The sequence below is a fragment of the Capra hircus genome, chromosome 14, assembly GCF_001704415.2.
Source record: "Capra hircus breed San Clemente chromosome 14, ASM170441v1, whole genome shotgun sequence".
Classification (NCBI taxonomy): Eukaryota; Metazoa; Chordata; class Mammalia; order Artiodactyla; family Bovidae; genus Capra; species Capra hircus.
In genome coordinates, this window is record NC_030821.1 from 23,851,636 (window position 1) to 23,870,512 (window position 18,877).

General features: G+C 37.1%; 1 protein-coding gene across 2 annotated transcripts in view; it reads left to right on the top strand.

Annotated features, from left to right (window-relative positions):
- Window positions 1,854-18,877, top strand: part of OXR1 (oxidation resistance 1) — a 461,155-nt gene continuing 444,131 nt past the window's right edge. The window contains exon 1 of one of the 2 annotated variants that reach the window (XM_018058341.1): window positions 1,854-1,937. The gene's annotated coding sequence lies outside the window, so the exon portion shown is untranslated. The remainder of the gene's footprint in view (window positions 1,938-18,877) is intronic. The other variant, XM_005689166.3, reaches the window with a different exon arrangement.

The following is an 18,877-nucleotide window of genomic DNA, read 5'->3' on the forward strand; positions in this document are numbered from 1 at the left end:
TCCTTTCTATGGTTGTATGGGTATGCTCCATTTTGTTTACCCTCTTCTCAGTTGATAGGCATTTAACTTCCTTCCACTTTTGCCTATCATGAAAACAGTGCTGTGAACATTTATTGTAAGTTTTTGTGTGAATGCATGCTTTCAACGCTTTTGCATAAATACCTAGGAGTGGAATTGCTGGGTCATGTTGTAAAACTACGTTTAAATTTTGGAGTAACTGTCCAAATGTTTTCCACGTTTTCACTTTTTCATCAACAAGATGCGAGAGCTCCAATTTCTAAACATTCTCGCCAACATTTAAATGTGTTAATTGCCTCAATTTTAATTGGATGGGTTTTCTTTTTATTGGTTGTAAGAGTTCTTATATATTGTGAATGCTAAAGCCTTAACAGCTCTACTTTGTAAATATTTTCTCCTATTCTGTGGGGTATCTTTACATTTTCTTTGTAGTGCTCTTTGACATGCAAATATTTTTTAATATTGAAAAATTTTAGCTTATTTTTGTTTTGCTTGCTTGTGTTTTAAGTGTTTACCTAACACTAAAAAAAACTGTAACTAACATCTTTTTTTGGAACATCATGCCTACCTTTCCTGTTTCATCTCATATCTTACCCTAAACACACACACATACCTTTTATGCCATACCCATTCCTAACCATGTCAACGTGCCATGCTCTCTCAGTGGCCTTGGCATATGTTTCTTCTCTCACTCAAAGTGCCTCAGTTGGCAGTTTTCGTAAACTCTGACTTGACCTTTAGGAAGCTCACCCAGACCTGCCTTTCCTCGCCCTGGTCCACGGCTGTATATCCTCCCCTTTCCTCTTCTAATCCCCAGGCATACAGTTACGTCATACTTTAGCCGCACGTTTTCATCTCTGCCACCCACACTGCACCTTGAACTCCTTGAGATCAGGTCTTTCTTTGATTTCTGGTTATCCCAAACTGAACAGTGGTCTGCAGTCAATACTGAGAAATATTTGAATGAATGCCTACTATTAGATTGAGACTGCCTCAGTCACCACCAGAATTAAAGGCTGCGTCTTTCACAAACTCTTTTCCATGGGCAGACATGGCAGTTTGGACCTTCAGTGTCGGTTCTCCTCCTTCACCCCATCGTGCCCACTTGGTTACAGTCACTGTGGTAGCCTATTCACTGAAGTAATACCTGCTCAAAGCAGGTAATTTGAGCTAAATGATTTCCTGGATTATTCAGTTCCTCATCTGATTACACACTAATTCTTGGGGTCAAGAATTAGAACTAGATTCAGGATCTTTGATTTTTCTCTTAAAGAGTGAATTTTTACATAGGTAATTCAGATTCACAAGATATGAATAGAAAAGTTGACTTTAACACCAATCCCATTTTCCTTAGACCCATTGGGAAGAAGGGAGGGGGTGAGGAAGGCTAGCGAAAAAGCAGGTGAGAGGATCACAGTTTATGCAGGTCGGACAGGTGCACACTGACAGTGAGGACTAGGTATTATCTGGCATCCCGTGCATCCCCAAGGACACTGAGGCGTCCATCGTGTGCTGTTGGGAAGAAGAGCAGATGAGACGTGATGCAGGCATTCAGCAGTTCCAGTGGCAAAGTCAGAGACTGGGAGTGTTTGAGCAGGCTGCCCTGAATGATGGCTGTGAATTACTCCCTTGGGGGCAAGTGACCTACCTCTGGTCATTGAGGGATTGGGTTTCCCAGTCTAACTAACCCAGTGATTTCTTTTTAATATGTTGCTGCCTCACTCACATTTCACCTGTGGACTTGTGCCTAAATTCAAACCAACTCATTGAATCACGTTGTGTCCATCAGGTTTAACTAATTTAGAGCACGTTTTAATTTTTGCCAGGTTCCTCCTCCCTGCAGAGTCTTATTACTAACTGGATTTGGGAAGGGACACTCGCAAGGCCCACTACGTTGACTTCAGCATCCTCTTCTGAAGGTATTTTATTCTTGGTGAACTCCTCTACAGGTCTTTGTAGGAAATGAAAACCAAATTGGAGAATTTTTGGCAGTGTCGCAGGCTGACAAAACTTCCTATTACTTCTTGTTATAAACATCAGGCTGGAATGACTCTTTAATGACCTGGGAATGTTGAGATAAACCAATGGCTTTAGGCAAAGAGCTTAATTCAAATGTTGTTAAGCGAATGTCTATAGCATAATGATAAGATCTTATAAACCCTTCATAAGGAAAGCTGTATTTGTATTTTACAAATATGTTAAAATTTAACATCCAGAAGCTATGCTTAGTCAATTTTTAAATTGAGAACAATCTCTGCATTATAAAGCATGACTTATTTAGTTTTCTAATTAACATAGAAGTACAGAGATGATTCATGAATATTCTTGCTGTTTCCTGATGAGATTTTAGTTATGATTTTTAAGTCCAAAATATCTCTATCAGATGTCATACTTAATGAATAAAAACAGTTTGGAAGAAATTATTACTCTAAGAAAATAGTTTTCTAGTGCAGATGTGTTCTGTACATGATGTTGGCTTATTGACTAAAACAAGAAAACTGAAAGTAGGAGCTTATGTCACATGTGACAGCAGCCTAAACTGAGAAATAGAGAGGGGAGAAAAGTCAGTAAGTGAAGAAAACTTAAAATGTCTTTCTCTAAATTATTTGTTGTGTATTTCAGCTGCATATGCCAACATTTGTCGAAATTAGTTTGTCAAGAATCCAAAATTTTTCTAAATACAGATTGTCACTGAAGCATAGGACATACCTAGTAGAATATTAAATACTTGATTTAATAATTTTTCTAAAAATAGGGAAGCAATATATTTGTGTGTGTGTGTGTGTGTGTTTGTCTGTGCAAAGCAGGAGAGACAGAAACAGAGAAAGGCAAGAAGAGAAATACAAAGTAAACTGTATTACTTACTATTAAAGCATGACTCATGACTGTGGCCTTCTAAGTAATTAAATATCTGATGAATATATTGTCATATACCTAATAACTGAAATACAACAAAATACATTTAATGTTAATATTATATGAAATACAATTTCATATTTAGGGATTCAAATTTTATTAGTTATTCCAAAGAGCTTTATTAGCACAATTCTAGAATTTTAAAACTTGTTACCTGAGGTAACAATGGTAATAAAGGATAAAGATTATTGGAATAGTGCTTGACATTTTATGAACTAGTTCAGGCAGGTGACGTAGTTCATCTTCCGTGTTTTACAGATAGAGACAGAGGTTGCTGCTCCTTGAAGGAGTAGGGTTGCACAGGTTTCTGATATCATCTTGGGGTAGAACCTGTCTCTGAACTTTGTAACATTGTGCACATAGAAAACTTTCATTATGTAACAACTCTTAGGTGCCTATTGATCTGACTTTAAAAATTATTTAAACATTGTCAGAATTTGTTATACAAAGTCCTAAATGTCTCAGAGTTCCAAACACAAGTGTTCTTGACATCATACTTTTTCTGTCAAGTTATAAGGGACAGAAGAAAATATTTCTCCAAAGAAAGGAAGTAGAAGTATAAAGTCTCTGTTTTAAATTTAATTAATCACCTTTACCTTATATTGAAGTATAAACAGAACTTCATATCATGTTTGGCTTCAAGTACTATCAGAAGCATTTGTGTTTCAGTATTTAAAATTGTACATAAGGAAAACATAACGTTGTAATAACTGTCTCAGAAACTAAAAACTAATTTGACTTCTTATAGCTTTAGGGAAAAAAAAAAAAAAACAAACCCTTACTCTTTAATGGAAAATCTCAGAGTTTTCATTGTAAGTTGTTATATCTGAAATGATTTACAGGTATATTGACATTAACTGTCAGTATACCCTGAATCATCCATGCTTTATAACTTGAAATTCTCTAAAACATATTTTGGGCTTCTCTGGTGGCTCAGCTGGTAAAGAATCTGCCTGCAATGTGGGAGACCTGGGTTTGATCCCTAGGTTGGGAAGATCCCCTGGAGAAGGGAAAGGCTACCCATTCCAGTATTCTGGCCTGGAGAATTCTGTAGACTGTATAGTCCATGGGGTCGCAAAGAGTCAGACACGACTGAAAGACTTTCACTTTCCCAACATATTTTATTCTTCTTGAAATCTATTCAAAGAATGACTATTCGGAAAGGAAATACGTGCCTCCCTGCTGCCATACTGCTTCTCTGTCTCCCTCTCTTTAATGTCGAGTCTGGTCTTAATCTACCTTTTAGCAAATAGAGTTGTGAATACTCTGTCCTCTCAAGTTATCTTCATCCTCAAAAGAAGGAATTTACGCATAGCACCTAACTAAAGTGATTTCTTTTTCAGTTTTCTGTTAAAGCTGCTTCTCTTCTTAAAGGGAGATTCATATTTTGCATTTCACGTTTTCTTTAAGAACAGACTTAGGTTTTCTGTTTCCACATTGGGAAACTGATTTGAAATCTTGCTATTTGGTAGTTACTCCCTCACTGCATGTGTTCAGCAGATATAGGCACTGACAAATTTAACAAAAGATAACCAGTAATATTCTGGCATGTGGCATGTGCTGCTATTTAGATATACTGAATACATATTGAAAGAGTCGTGCTTCCCAGGTGATATTAATGGTTAAGAATCCACCTAACCAAAGCAGGAGACACAGAGACACAGGTTTGATCCCTGGGTTGGGAAGATCCCCTGGAGGAGGAAACCACAACTCACTCCAGTATTCTTACCTGAAAAATTCCATGGGCAGAGGAGCCTGTCAGGCTACAGTCCATGGGGCTGCAAAGAGTCAGACATGACTGAGCATCCACACACACATTGATTGAGTCATGTTGGGCTTTTCCAGTACCTAAAACGCAAGTTCATTTCTGTCTGAGAGTTTTTATATATTATTATATCTTCCTTCTGATAAAAATATAATTTTTCTTTGCTATATAATAGATGGTAAATAATAAATTTGTCAGTAAAACTCAGAAGAGGGTACTACTTTTCTCCCCATTTTCCAGACAAACTGAGAGAGCATGCTTAGTTTTTGAAAGAGGAATCGAGATAAAGTGCTTAGAACAAAGTCTGAAATAGGGTAAGCACTTAATAAATATTAGCTTTTGTGATCTCATATGTAAATCATATTTTTTATCTATATGTTTCTTTTTTGAGTCAGTTGACAAACACAAATTTTCAGAGTTAAGGAAAGAACTTTTGTAAGCCTACCACCAATACTTCTTCTCTATAGGCAAGCATTAAGGCCATCAGTTAGAATGTTTTAACTGTTTTCACTGAATCCTTTGAACTGTATGTCTAGTTTTCCATACCATAGCAATTAGCAGCAGTCAACTGATAGGTTGTAATTGGAGCAGCTGTCAGTTGGGGAAAGGAAAGAAAAGCTTCTGATTTAAATGGATCATAATAATGATCTGCCGCTCAAGTCACCAATAAATTTTCTTTGGCTTATTCCGTTTAAGAAAGCAAAAGTAAGTATAATAATATGCTTTATAAGTTCTACTTGAGCTGCTGTATTCCCTACTTTTATTTTTGATGTAACTTTGAAAAATTCTTCAAAATCCATAAGTACTTTAGAAAGATTCAATTATTCCCTTTTATATATATATTTTTTTGTCCAGATGTCACCTCCTTAGATTGACATTACTTGGCCATGATATCTAACATAGTAGCCTTATCACACGCAGGCCCCTTGCCTTGCTTTGCTTTCCCTCACAGCATTTATCATTTCTTCTTTATTATTTTGTTGCTGTAATCTTTTTCCTGTACTATATGATATTAAACCACATGAGGACAGCAGCTTTTTCTTTTTTTTTTTTGTTATAATCCTGGCTTGTAGAACAATGCCTCTCAGGTAACAGTCATTTAAATATGGTCCAAAGAATCAATGAATGGATGAATTAATAAAGAACATAAAAGCACCAGGGAACACAGCAGAAAGCAATGACGTAAACTGCAATAAATTTATACTGCCTATTACAATCTTGGATATCTCTCAAACGTTTTCTCTTAAAGCCACTGTTTTATTCAAACTTTATTGATATTTGCAAAACGTTTATAGCAAATCTTACTGTAATCTCAAAGATATATTACATAAAATTGCATTATTCATACTGTAGAAATAAGCAAATATGAACTGTGAATAAAGACATTAAGTGATAGAGCTAAGCTTAAATAGTTTATTTAACACAAGAGCACTGAAAATATTTCAGCTTTTATACTAAAAGTACTGTTCTACATATCCTATGAAAAGGGGAGAGAAGATTCCTGTGTTTTATATCATCTATGTGTATATAATCTCTTTTATGAGCAATACATTACTTAAATTTCTTTCTTGGGACTAAGGTCATTCTTTCCCAAGTAAATGCTCTCTTGTCTACAACAACAGCAAATACCATAAACATGATATTTAAATTCTAGTTAATTGGATTTGAATGAGATTGAAAAATAAAGGATATTTAAAATAGAACATCCTTTTAGAAATACTTATTTTTTCTGCGTTTATTTGATCATTCACTCTGTGTCTACTTATCAAGACATGTACACACTGCTGTGTTTAAAATGAATAACCCAACAAGGGCCTCCAGTATCACACATAGAACTCTGCTTGATGTTATGCGGCAGCCTAGATGGGAGGGAAGTTTGGAGGTGAATGGATACATCTTTATGTATGGCTGAATCCCTTTGCTGTTCATCTGAAGCTATCAGAGTGCTGTTAATTCTTTACCATCAGAGTCACTAGGGAAGCCCTAATTGGCTATACCTCAATACAAAGTTAAATAAACAAAAAAAAAAGAATAACGTTAAAAGAAAACAAAAAGAGCTAGGCAATATATGTCAAGGAAACAAAGGTAAAAAAGTTACTTTTATTTCTCTGGAGTTCAGTCTAGTAGGGATAGATGGGTAAGAACATCAACGATATGCGTGCACACATACACATATATGTCGTACTTGCTCCTGATCACCATCTGCTCCTATACCCCACAGGAGCTCATCTGTCTTGACAGTCCAGGGCTGCCCAATTGCTTAGCTTCCTACTATTAAAAGGTATTGGGAACTCTGAACTCTGTTAGTCTTAAGTACCACAATTTCCCATCCTGTACCTAAAAATGTTCCTCTGTCTATAACCAACCTCCCCTCTCTTTGTCAAGCCTCAGATAAAAGTTTTCTGTCTTTTTTCTGTATTGGCTTCATCCTTCCATCTATTACTGACCTGACCTCTTCTCTCCAGGAGTTTTCTTCAGTGTTTCTCTTTGCATTTTTTAATAATTTGTGTCAGCTTTCCCCCTTTGCTCACTTTCTCCATGCCTTGTACTCCATATGCAGGTTGTTTACCAGCCCACACCAGCATGGTGCCTGAGAACCAATAATAAGCATTCCTTCCCAACTTTCCTTTCAATGATGCCACATTGGTAGAGTGAAATTGCTCCCTTATAGTTGAATTATCTACATGACAGAAATTGGCAGATGCTACAGACCAGGTTCCCTCTCTGATTTTTAAATATTTATAGGCAGTAATAGGGGTCCTTAATTGACAGCAATTAATTCTGCCTAGAGCATGGATGAATAAATTGGGCAATGTTTCTAAACTCTAAGATTTTAAATTGTAGACCACTAAACATATATCACTTCATGGGAAATAGAGGGGGAAACAGTGGAAACAGTGTCAGACTTCATTTTGGGGGGCTCCAAAATCACTGCAGATGGTGACTGCAGCCATAAAATTAAAAGATGCTTACTCCTTGGAAGAAAAGTTATGACCAACCTAGATAGCATATTGAAAAGCAGAGACATTACTTTGCCAACAAAGGTCCGTCTAGTCAAGGCTATGGTTTTTCCAGTAGTCTTTTATAGATGTGAGATTTGGACTGTGAAGAAAGCTGAGTGCCAAAGAATTGATGCTTTTGAACTGTGTTGTTGGAGAAGACTCTTGAGAGTCCCTTGGACTGCAAGGAGATCCAACCAGTCCATTCTAAAGGAGATCAGCCCTGGGTGTTTTTTGGAAGGAATGATGCTAAAGCTGAAACTCAGTACTTTGGCCACTTCATGTGAAGAGTTGACTCGTTGGAAAAGGCTGATGCTGGGAGGGATTGGGGGCTGGAGGAAAAGGGGATGACAGAGGATAAGATGGCTGGATGGCATCACCGACTCAATGGACGTGAGTTTGGGTGAATTCCGGGAGTTGGTGATGGACAGGGAGGCCTGGTGTGCTGTAATTCATGGGGTTGCAAAGAGTTGAACATGACAAAGCAACTGAACTGAACTGAACTGAAACATGTATATTCCTGCAAGACAGATAACCCTCACTATCTGGACTCTTGCTATCCAAATATTTGCTAAAACAATGTATAAAAATTTTCACTAAAAGTTTACCATCCAAATAGAAATTCAAGTAACAAATTTATATAGTGCAAAAATGGAAAAACTTAAGTTGCAGGTGAGTCCATGTAGGAGAATGTGTTCTTCTATCATAGCTTAGCTGGTCTCCTGATAAGATCATTTCAGTGTCTTCTAATGAAATGGAAAAGCCTTTGAAGAAAGTTGATGAGTGCAAAAGATCTAGGGAATTCCATTCATTGGAAGGACCATTGAAAGTATATTGAAAGGGGTGAACACACAGAAGATGTAAGCCTGGTCATTTGTATGTCTTCATCTATAATGCATAGGGTTTTTTTTCCTACTTATAAAAATGTCTATCACAATTCTATATTATGATTATTGGTTTTGCAAAGCTTCACTGTGTCACTCAAGCATAGTTTGGTATGTTTGTAAAGCTAGAAATATACCTCATGCAATGGATAGATAATCATGATCTTTGAAAGCAGATAGATGTTACTGAAGGTACTACATAGCTGTGAAATCTGAAGAAGAATATGAAAGAGATTAATCATTTGGTAAAGAAGTCAGGTTTCAACATCGAGCTAAGAATGGTACAAACGATTTAACAACTATGCAAGGCAGCATCATTTGAAGCAACTTTTTGGTAATGAGATTGTAGCAGTTTTTCCCAGTGAACTACAGAATACAGTTAACAAAAGGAGCTAAAATTTTTTCAAAAATAGTTATTTTCTTGGTAAAATGTGGCATTTTAAAAATGAGTGTTATCAGAGGATAAGAAAAAAGATCCAGGGTATTAAATATCCAAAAATAAGCTGATTCAACTTTTAAGTGAGATTTGAAGTAATATTAAAAAACATTTCAACCAACAAATAAAACCCTTATGTATTTGCATAACTCTGTACACCTCAGGGTCCTTAAGGAAATGTTGAAGAGTAAATTGCCTATTATTTGGTTCTCAAATCATAAAACTTTGGCTGAGGAACGAGGCGTTCAGTCATTATTCAAGGAGTTATAATTTCTGACAATTCTTAAGGGTATGGTTTCTCAGAAGAACACAAAGACTTCGGGTTGAGATGAGTAAATTTTTATTTAATAAATTAAGAGTTGATGAAGAAATTGTTGAGTAAGTGCTGCTGTGAAAAAAGAAAATTTGGATGATAAGCTAAGAAAATCCTTTTTTTTCCATCTCAGCATGAATATCTGAGCTATTTTTCCATCCCTAATTCACTTTGCTGGTGGCGACACCATCCCTCTGCCAATGACTGTGTATTTTATTGAAACTTCAGTGATACTCTGGCATGTTTTAGAAACTTTCTGTTTAGCTCCCAAAGGGGGAAGTTCCTCAGTTTTCGGTTTTAATTAAGCAAGTCTGTCTCTGCAAAATGAAAGTCAAAGACTAGCAGAGAAAAGTCAGTTCTCTAGGCTCACCAGAAGGACTTGTTTGAAGAGCTGAACTGACTTTTGATGCTGTTGGGTATTTTCAGATCATGTCCAAAAGAATAAAACATGTGTCTTAGTAAAGAATGACATGCACATATTTTGCTCATACTATAATTTATATCTAATAAAAATGCCTCACTGTAAGATGCTATATTCCTTATCAAATAGATATTTCCATGAAGGGGTTAACTATTTACTTATCAACAGAGAAGCCCTAAACATTTAAGAATTCGTCTCTTGGAAATAGGCCATTTTTCCTTATATTTATTGAGTCTCTGATATGCGGATGACTTCACTGTTAAACAAAAGGAAAAACAGAAGAAATATTAGGAAAAAAATCAATTATTTACGTGACCATAATAATAAAGCAATTCAACTAAAATCAATTTAGCAGATATTTATTGAATGTGCCTTCTAGATAATAAACCATTCTAAGTAGTATGGGAATGAAGAAAAAAAAAATAAGATGTAATTATTTCACTTAAGGAACTTTGTTGTTGTTCAGTTGCTAAATCTTAGCTGACTCTTTTGCAACCTTGTGGACTGTAGCCTGTCAGCCTCCTCTGTCCATGGGATTTCCAGAGAAGAATACTGGAGTGGGTTGCCCTTTCCTTCTCCAGGGGATCTTCCCGACCCAGGGATCAAACCCACGTCTTCTGAATTGCAGGTAGATTCTTTACCACTGAGCCACTGGGGAAAACTCTTAAGGAAATACTAGCACTCAGATAAGTGAATAACTGTTGAATTTATCTGCTTTGTTAGTTTTTTTAAAATATCTATAAATAATTATATTTTAAAGAAATATTACTATATCTCCACTCTGATTGTCTGTCCATCTGTTAAAACACAAGATGCTCCTCACACTCATGGCTAGAATCTTCAGTCCATGTTTTGTATTTTTTTAACTATTTCTTATTTAAAGAATATCATATTATTAAAACACAAGGCTCACCTTTAACAGACAAATAGTAAAACATGAAAAATATTGCAATAGAAATATGTATATCATGAGAAGGGTATAAATATGAAGGGGACATCATTCTACTAAGTTTTAAATAACAAGGGGGCATTGATACTTGAGCTGTACTTTTCAGGACAAAGAGATCTTCAGGACCAGGAAGGGAGAGATATTCCCAAGCAGGAACATAATGACCAGTCTGTTCTGAAACATACAGTCATGAACATATTCAGTTTATTGAGGAGATAACCAAGCACCGTGTTGTCAGTCCATAGGGGGCCTGTAGGGTGGGGGTAGCTTGAGATGAGGATCAACAGGGTAACCTGAGCTGAACCATGAAGAGCCTGGAAGCCATGCTTGGCAAGTCTTCAGGGGAAAATCAACATCTATATTACATTCCTAAACTGTAATGTGTTCACAGGCTGGTTTTCCCCACTTCTTCCAAGTTAATCCTGAATACTAAAGTGCTATATGTTTTGAGACTACAGGAATATTTATTAAGTGTGCCAAAGATATTTTTTCACTTGAAAGATTTATTTAGAAAAAATTCTTTCTGTTCTTAAATAAACTATATTTTGTCAATCTTTTCTACTGGGCAATCCACATGAGATTGAACCTTTAGGGACTCATCAAAAAATATTGTAAATTCTAAGAACCTTAGGCAGTTCAGATGTATTGTACATTTTAAAAGGCTTATATAGTTAGTGCTACCCTTGGATACAATAAGGTACATCTGAAAAATTTGAGTTATGAACTGAGATTTTAATTTAATATTTTTGACAACTTACAATGTACAGAGTTCTGTGTGAGGCCTGCAGCAGGGGGTGAAAACAAATTCACTAAATGGTGGTAATCCAACTGAGTGAGGACAAGCCAGAAAATAGGGCCAAACAATATGGAAGAAGACCCCAAGTGTAGTATTTAGGTGGTGGGATTTATTTGAGGTTTTCTAAATAAGGAATTTATGTATATATGTGCTTTGCCTTAGTAAAATTAATTTCTAATATGGATTGAGGATCAGAGACAAGTTCAAAGCCAAAGGAGCCATTTCTAGATAGTGATTTGAAAACCACACCAGAGAAGAATAGCACTCAAAGGATAGGCTTCAGGTATTTTCCAGACAATGATATATTCCTTATCAAACACTAAACTGCCAAAGAACCTTTTAAAAAATCTGTTTTTCAATTAGAATGCTGGTGGTCCATCTTAAGGTTTTAAAGTATTCTTTATTATCTATTTATATGTTTTCAGTTACTTAAAATTATCTGAAAAAGATAATTAAGACAAAGCATAATAGGAGCTTGAACTGGGTGGTGGTTCAGTTCAGTTCAGTTCAATCGCTCAGTTCAGTCGTGTCCGACTCTTTGTGACCCCATGAATCGCAGCACACCAGACCTCCCTGTCCATCAACAACTCCCGGAGTTCACCCAAACGCATATCCATCGAGTCGGTGATGCCATCTAGCCATCTCATCCTCTGTCGTCCCCTTCTCCTCCTGCTCCCAACCCCTCCCAGCATCAGGGTCTTTTCTAATGAGGCAAGTCTTGGCATGAGGTGGCCAAAGTATTGGAGTTTCAGCCTCAGCATCAGTCCTGGTAGTAGGTATAAAAAGTAAACAGTGAGTTGATATATTATTAAGTGGTAAAATAACAGCAAGAAACAAGGTTTGTCAACTGTTTAATAAATAACTAGAAAACAATGATTCTGGAAGTCAGAAAAAAAAATCAGATCCATAGATAGAACTTTGTGAATCATGTACTGGGAAAATCACATTAGATAAAACTTTGAAGAATTTGAACATAAAGGAAATGGAGGAATGATGATAGAATAGTGAAGGACAGAGAGGGTTAGGAGAGCCTGGATGTTTCAGCATCCTAGAAGTCAAAGAAGGACAGTTCAGGACAAGCGAACAATGAGAATGGCAACGACAGAAGACTATTGGAATCGGTTGACTGGTGATGAGATTATTGGAGTAGAAAGTAGAAAGCAGAGGTGGGTGATGAAAAAGGGAAGGCAGTTGCTGCAGGTACTATTTCATGGTGTTTGTTAGTAAAGGTAGGAAGTAAGAGGAAGGAATAGTTTAAAGTCAGGAAAGATTGTACAGAATCAGGGACATGGAGAAGAACTAGGAAGAGATGGAGTTGGAAGATGTAGGCAGCAGAGACGCTTATGACTATATTATGGTTTCAAAGAAAATGAGATCAAAGCGCAAAAACATAGGTGTAAAATGTATCATTGTAGTTCATATAAGAATAAAATGAATTTTCCTCAGAAAGTCCTAAAAATATCTGGAATGGTCAATTATTCTGAAGAAAATAATCTCAAACTCTTTTAAGGTGATCTTTGTTTAGTGTGTTAATTTATTTAAAAATTACTTTAAGGCCCATAACCTTTTATTTCTCTTATGATAAGTACTTCCTATAATGTGAACATAGGGGATATTTTGGAAGTGGGTACTTAGGATAATCATAATAGAGCCAAGTCTCATGTGATGAATGCTTTTAGACCAATTACTGACATGCTCAATTGAATACTAATATCTCTCATGAAATGGCTTTAATACAAGTTAAATGACAGCTGCAATGCAGTGAAAGGACACATAAGGCTTTGCATTAGCTTGTCTCCAAGGTTACCGTCTGTGCTGTTATCAAGTTGTAATGTGTGGGATTTCCCAACCGTCTGCATTTGGGGGGCCAAGTATCAATTGGGTATAAAAACAACTTGGAAGGTAATTGTGCGATTTGGTCTATAGCCATGCTGACCTTAATCACAGAATTGTTCTAGAGAGACATCTGTCTCCTGTTAGGGATTGTGTGTGATGATTCCAGAAGTAGATAAAGTATTAGCACTGTTTGACCTCATTTTGCATATCCAAACAGAAAGATCTTAGTTAACTTAGTTTCCTTCTAAGCCATGGTTTGGATAAAATTGAGGAGCAAAAGAGACTTGAAAAATGAAATGATTTCCCCTCAATGTTTCCATAATTATTATTCCCTGATGTATACAAGTTTCAAAGAAACATAAAAAATCAGTTTAAAAACTGATTACATTTTAGAAGTCTGGAACCTGTAAATAAAACTCAAAGTACAAAAATGATATTTTTATAATTTAAAAGGGAAAGAGTCACTGCTTTAGTTCAGCATTCTGTAGAATTTTACATTTCTTTATTGCAGACATTTATTTCTTTATTTTTTAACATACATTTATTATGTTTCTTCTCCATCTCCAGCACTGTGATAGGCTTTAGGTTTACTAGGTTGTGTTGAGACTTGGTGTTTGTTCTCAAGGAACTTACAATCTAGAGGGAAATATAGACCTATGTAAAGGAAGTATGCAGGTCAGGAAGCAAGTTAGAACTGGACATGGAACAACAGACTGCTTTCAAATAGGAAAAGGAGTACATCAAGGCTGTATATTGTCACCCTGCTTATTTAACTTCTATGCAGAGTACATCATGAGAAACGCTGGGCTGGAAGAAGCACAAGCTGGAATCAAGATTGCCGGGAGAAACATCAATAACCTCAGATATGCAGATGACACCGCCCTTATGGCAGAAAGTGAAGAGGAACTAAAAAGCCTCTTGATGAAAGTGAAAGAGGAGAGTGAAAAAGTTGTCTTAAAGTTCAACATTCAGAAAATGAAGATCATGACATCCGGTCCCATCACTTCATGGGAAATAGATGGGGAAACAGTGGAAACAGTGTCAGACTTTATATTTGTGGGCTCCAAAATCACTGCAGATGGTGACTGCAGCCATGAAATTAGAAGACGCTTACTCCTTGGAAGAAAAGTTATGACCAACCTCGATAGCATATTCAAAAGGAGAGACATTACTTTGCCGACTAAGGTCCGTCTAGTCAAGGCTATGGTTTTTCCAGTGGTCATGTATGGATGTGAGAGTTGGACGGTGAAGAAGGCTGAGCACTGAAGAATTGATGCTTTTGAACTGTGTTGTTGGAGAAGACTCTTGAGAGTCCCTTGGACTGCAAGGAGATCCAACCAGTCCATTCTGAAGGAGATCAATCCTGGGATTTCTTTGGAAGGAATGATGCTAAACCTGAAACTCCAGTCCTTTGGCCACCTCATGCGAAGAGTTGACTCATTGGAAAAGACTCTGATGCTGGGAGGGATTGGGGGCAGGAGGAGAAGGGGACGACCGAGGATGAGATGGCTGGATGGCATCATGGACTCAATGGACGTGAGTCTGAGTGAACTCCGGGAGTTGGTGATGGATGGGGCGGCCTGGCGTGCTGCGATTCATGGGGTCACAAAGAGTCGGACACAACTGAGCGACTGAACTGAACTGAAAGGAAGTAAACTGTTGTTTCCAAAAGTTATTGTAGCTTAAGAACACAATCTTATGAGGGAGCTGCACCTAAGGGTTAGGAAAATTTGGAAGAAACACTATCTATGTTAATCAGATCAGTTCAAGTCTTATAAACCGTACCAAGGACTTTGGGCTTTACTGTGAGAGCAAAGTAGAGTAATTAAAAGGTACTGGGGCAGACATCTGTTATCCTCAGTGTCTCCTTACTGTTAGCATTATTATCGTCATCATCATTTCCATTGTCATGTTTTTAAACTCTTACTATGTGCCAGTCAATATTAAGTCCTTTTATGCATTATTTTTTTCCCCCTGTAGGAAAAAAATTGTTTTGTACATGGGAAGAAACAATATAAATTCAAAAGTTACATATAAGGGTTAGCTCTGTCACTCATCTCTTTAAAAAGTTTGTACGAATATCCAATCAACACCAACAGGGTTATCTCCCTTGAAATGTTATCTATACGGATTTCCAAGTAGACCACAGGGCTGTATACTGTCTTAGAATGTCCTCAGAAGGCTCTGTCATTGATCAGGTAACAGAGTGAAAACCCCAGAGTCCTTTCTTTCAAATGGAAGAGGGAGAGACAGGGATAGAAGAAACTATTCAAACTTCGTCTTCTTTCCTTGTGGCTTGTGGTCTCCTCCTCCTCCTCTGCCTCCTCAGAAGCCTCCTCGCCCTCCAAAGCCTCCCCAGCCTCTGCCACCAAAGCCACCTCGAGGTGGCTTTATGCATTATTATTTTAATTCTCACCATAATCTTTTGCTAAGAGGACAATTAACACTCCTATTTTAAAAATAAAGCAACAGGCAGAGTGGACTTGTTCCAAAGATCTCAAAAGTAGAATCAACCAGGCTTAGGGATTAATTGAGTGTGTAAAACAGTAGTACTTCTGATTTGAGCAATGTATATACTTCAAGAAATGTATCTATAAAACCTACCACATTTGTTGGTACTCTCAGAAACAGTAAAGTCAGAAAGATTAAGCTTATACTCTGCCTGTAGGAGTGCAAATTGGTATAGCTTCTATGAAAGGCAATTTGCCTGTATCTTTCAAAGTAAAAATATGCATAGATTTGACCCAGAAACCTTACTTCCAAACCTTACTAGCTACAAACATAACATCTGCATTGTAATCTACATCTATAGATACGTAGGTATACACTGCAGAGTTTGTAATTGCAGAATATCGGATGTAAACTGAATCTCCTTCACTATGAGACAGGCTAATAGAGTAAACCCATTCAGTGAAATGCTTTATAATCCTTAAAGACAATGAGGCATCTCTGTATGTGAATTGATAAAGAAATGCTATGCTATGCTAAGTCAGTTCAGTTGTGTCCAACTCTGTGCGACCCCATAGATGGCAGCCCACCAGGCTCCCCCGTCCCTGGGATTCTCCAGGCAAGAACACTGGAGTGGGTTGCCATTTCCTTCTCCAGTGCATGAGAGTGAAAAGTGAAAGTGAAGTCGCTCAGTCGTGTCTGACTCTTCTCGACCCCGTGGACTGCAGCCCACCAGGTTCCTCTGTCCATGGGATTTTCCAGGCAAAAGTACTGGAGTGGGGTGCCATTGCCTACTCCAGATAAGGAAATACATGTGTGCAAAACCAAGGTGCAAAAAAGTATGTACATATAATTATGTACATATGTGTAAAAGCAAGGTACAGGAAGAAAGTGTTCATATAGGGTACTTGTATATAGTAGATAGGGGGAGAGAGAGAGAGTTTGGTATAGATAGAAATCCATAGAATATCCTTTTAAGGGTAAAGATTGACTTATAGTCTCCTGAAGTGTTGGAGGTCCTGAAATTTTAATAATGCAAGTATGAGAATAAAAAAAAAGAAGTTAATATTTGAACCATTATTTTTCACTTGTTCAAATCATATTGCTGCCAAGATATTACATTTTTTAATAGTTTATTAACACCTGGAGAATACGTGATACTTTTGGACATAAAAGACAATTTCTGACCTTTGCAAACTTATAGTTTATTTAGGCAAATAAAAATAATATGTACATGAAAAGGTTATGTATACCTTTTAATGTTCATTGTATTTTGATTGCTAATTAGATGTAGATGAGTTCAGAAAGAGGGGAGATCAGAGATACACGAAACTATAAGACAGGAGTTCATGGCATCTGAACTTTGTATTGATCCTTGAAGAATTTGGATACATTGCAGTTAGAGGGGGAAGAAAATGTCAGGCCATGGAGAAGAATCAGAACTTTGTAGTATAGTTAGGGCTCAGGAATGAGAATTGTAAGGAAACAAGATCAACCAGAGTAGGGAATCTATCTAGGTTTGAATATCAGTATTAGTTTGTAGGGGCACCAGAAAGCAAGAAAAGGCCTTTGATTTGATGTAATAATTTAAAAATGGGCTTCCCTTATAGCTCAGTCAGTAAACAATCTGCCTGCAGTGCAGGAGACCTGGGTTTGATCCTTGGGTTGGCAAGATGCCCTGGAGAAGGAAATGGCAACCCAATCCAGTATCCTTGCCTGGAAAATCTCATGGACAGAGGAGCCTGGAGGGCTGCAGTCCATGGGGTCACAAAGAGCCAGGCACAACTGAGCGACTAATACTTACTTAATAATAAAAAAGAAGCCCCTCTGTAAAACTCAAAATATTCGAATATCTTCTTTACAATTTGCTAACATTTATTTTGAATCTTTGGCATAAAAATGTTCTTTCCGTACTTAATGCCTTTTATTCTTCTCTTTATGCCTATTATTTCTTAAAATGATTTTAGTGGAGTTAGAATATATGTGTACCTCATCACCTGTACATCATTTAAACAAAATCCAGTGGTCTCACCCAGTTTGAAATTATCCGATAATGTTTAGTATCACTCAATAGGGTTTGTGGTCAAAAACCCTTAATCATCTACCTTTCCTATTCCAAGTATTTTTATATGTTTATTATCTTAAGTATAGTGTATGTAAAAACATACTTTTATTATATGGTAGGTTCCTTAAGCCAATATTCATGGAATTTTAACACCTCAAAGATACAAAAGCATCTGTTTGTGTATGCACTAGGTTGTGAAAATACTTCTTTTGTTTAAGTCAGATCACTTTACAGAAATTCTTTTATGCTTATAGCTAAATGGCAAAATAGTTTCAACTAAATGAGGATATGAAAATACCATATTCCTTTCAGCTGGATTTTGAAGTCTGGAATGTTCAGTTCAGTTCAGTTCAGTCGCTCAGTAATGTCTGACTCTTGGCAACCCCATGAACCACAGCACATACCTCCCTGTCCATCACCAATTCCTGGAGTTCACCCAAACCTGGGTCCATTGAGTCGGTGATGCCATCCAGCGATCTCATTCTCTGTCGTCCCCTTCTCCTCCTGCCTTCAATCTTTTTCAGCATCAGAGTCTTTTCAAATGAGTCAGCTCTTCGCATCAGGTGGCCAAAGTATTGGAGTTTCAGCTTCAACATCAGTCCTTCCAATGAACACACAGGACTGATCTCCTATAGGAAGGACTGGTTGGATCTCCTTATAGTCCAAGGGACTCTCAAGAGTCTTCTCCAACACCACAGTTTAAAAGCATCAATTCTTCAGCACTCAGCTTTCTTTATAGTCCAACTCTTACATCCACTCATGACTACTGGAAAAACCGTAGCTTTGACTAGATGGACCTTTGTTGACAAAGTAATGTCTCTGCTTTTTAACATCCTGTCTAGGTTGGTCATAACTTTTCTTCCAAGGAGTAAGCATCTTTTAATTTCATGGCTGCAATCACCATCTGCAGTGATTTTGGAGCCCCCAAAAATAAAGTCAGCTACTGTTTCCACTGTTTCTCTATCTAAGTGTTGGGACCAGATGCCATGATCTTCGTTTTCTGAATGTTGAGTTTTAAGCCAACTTTTTCA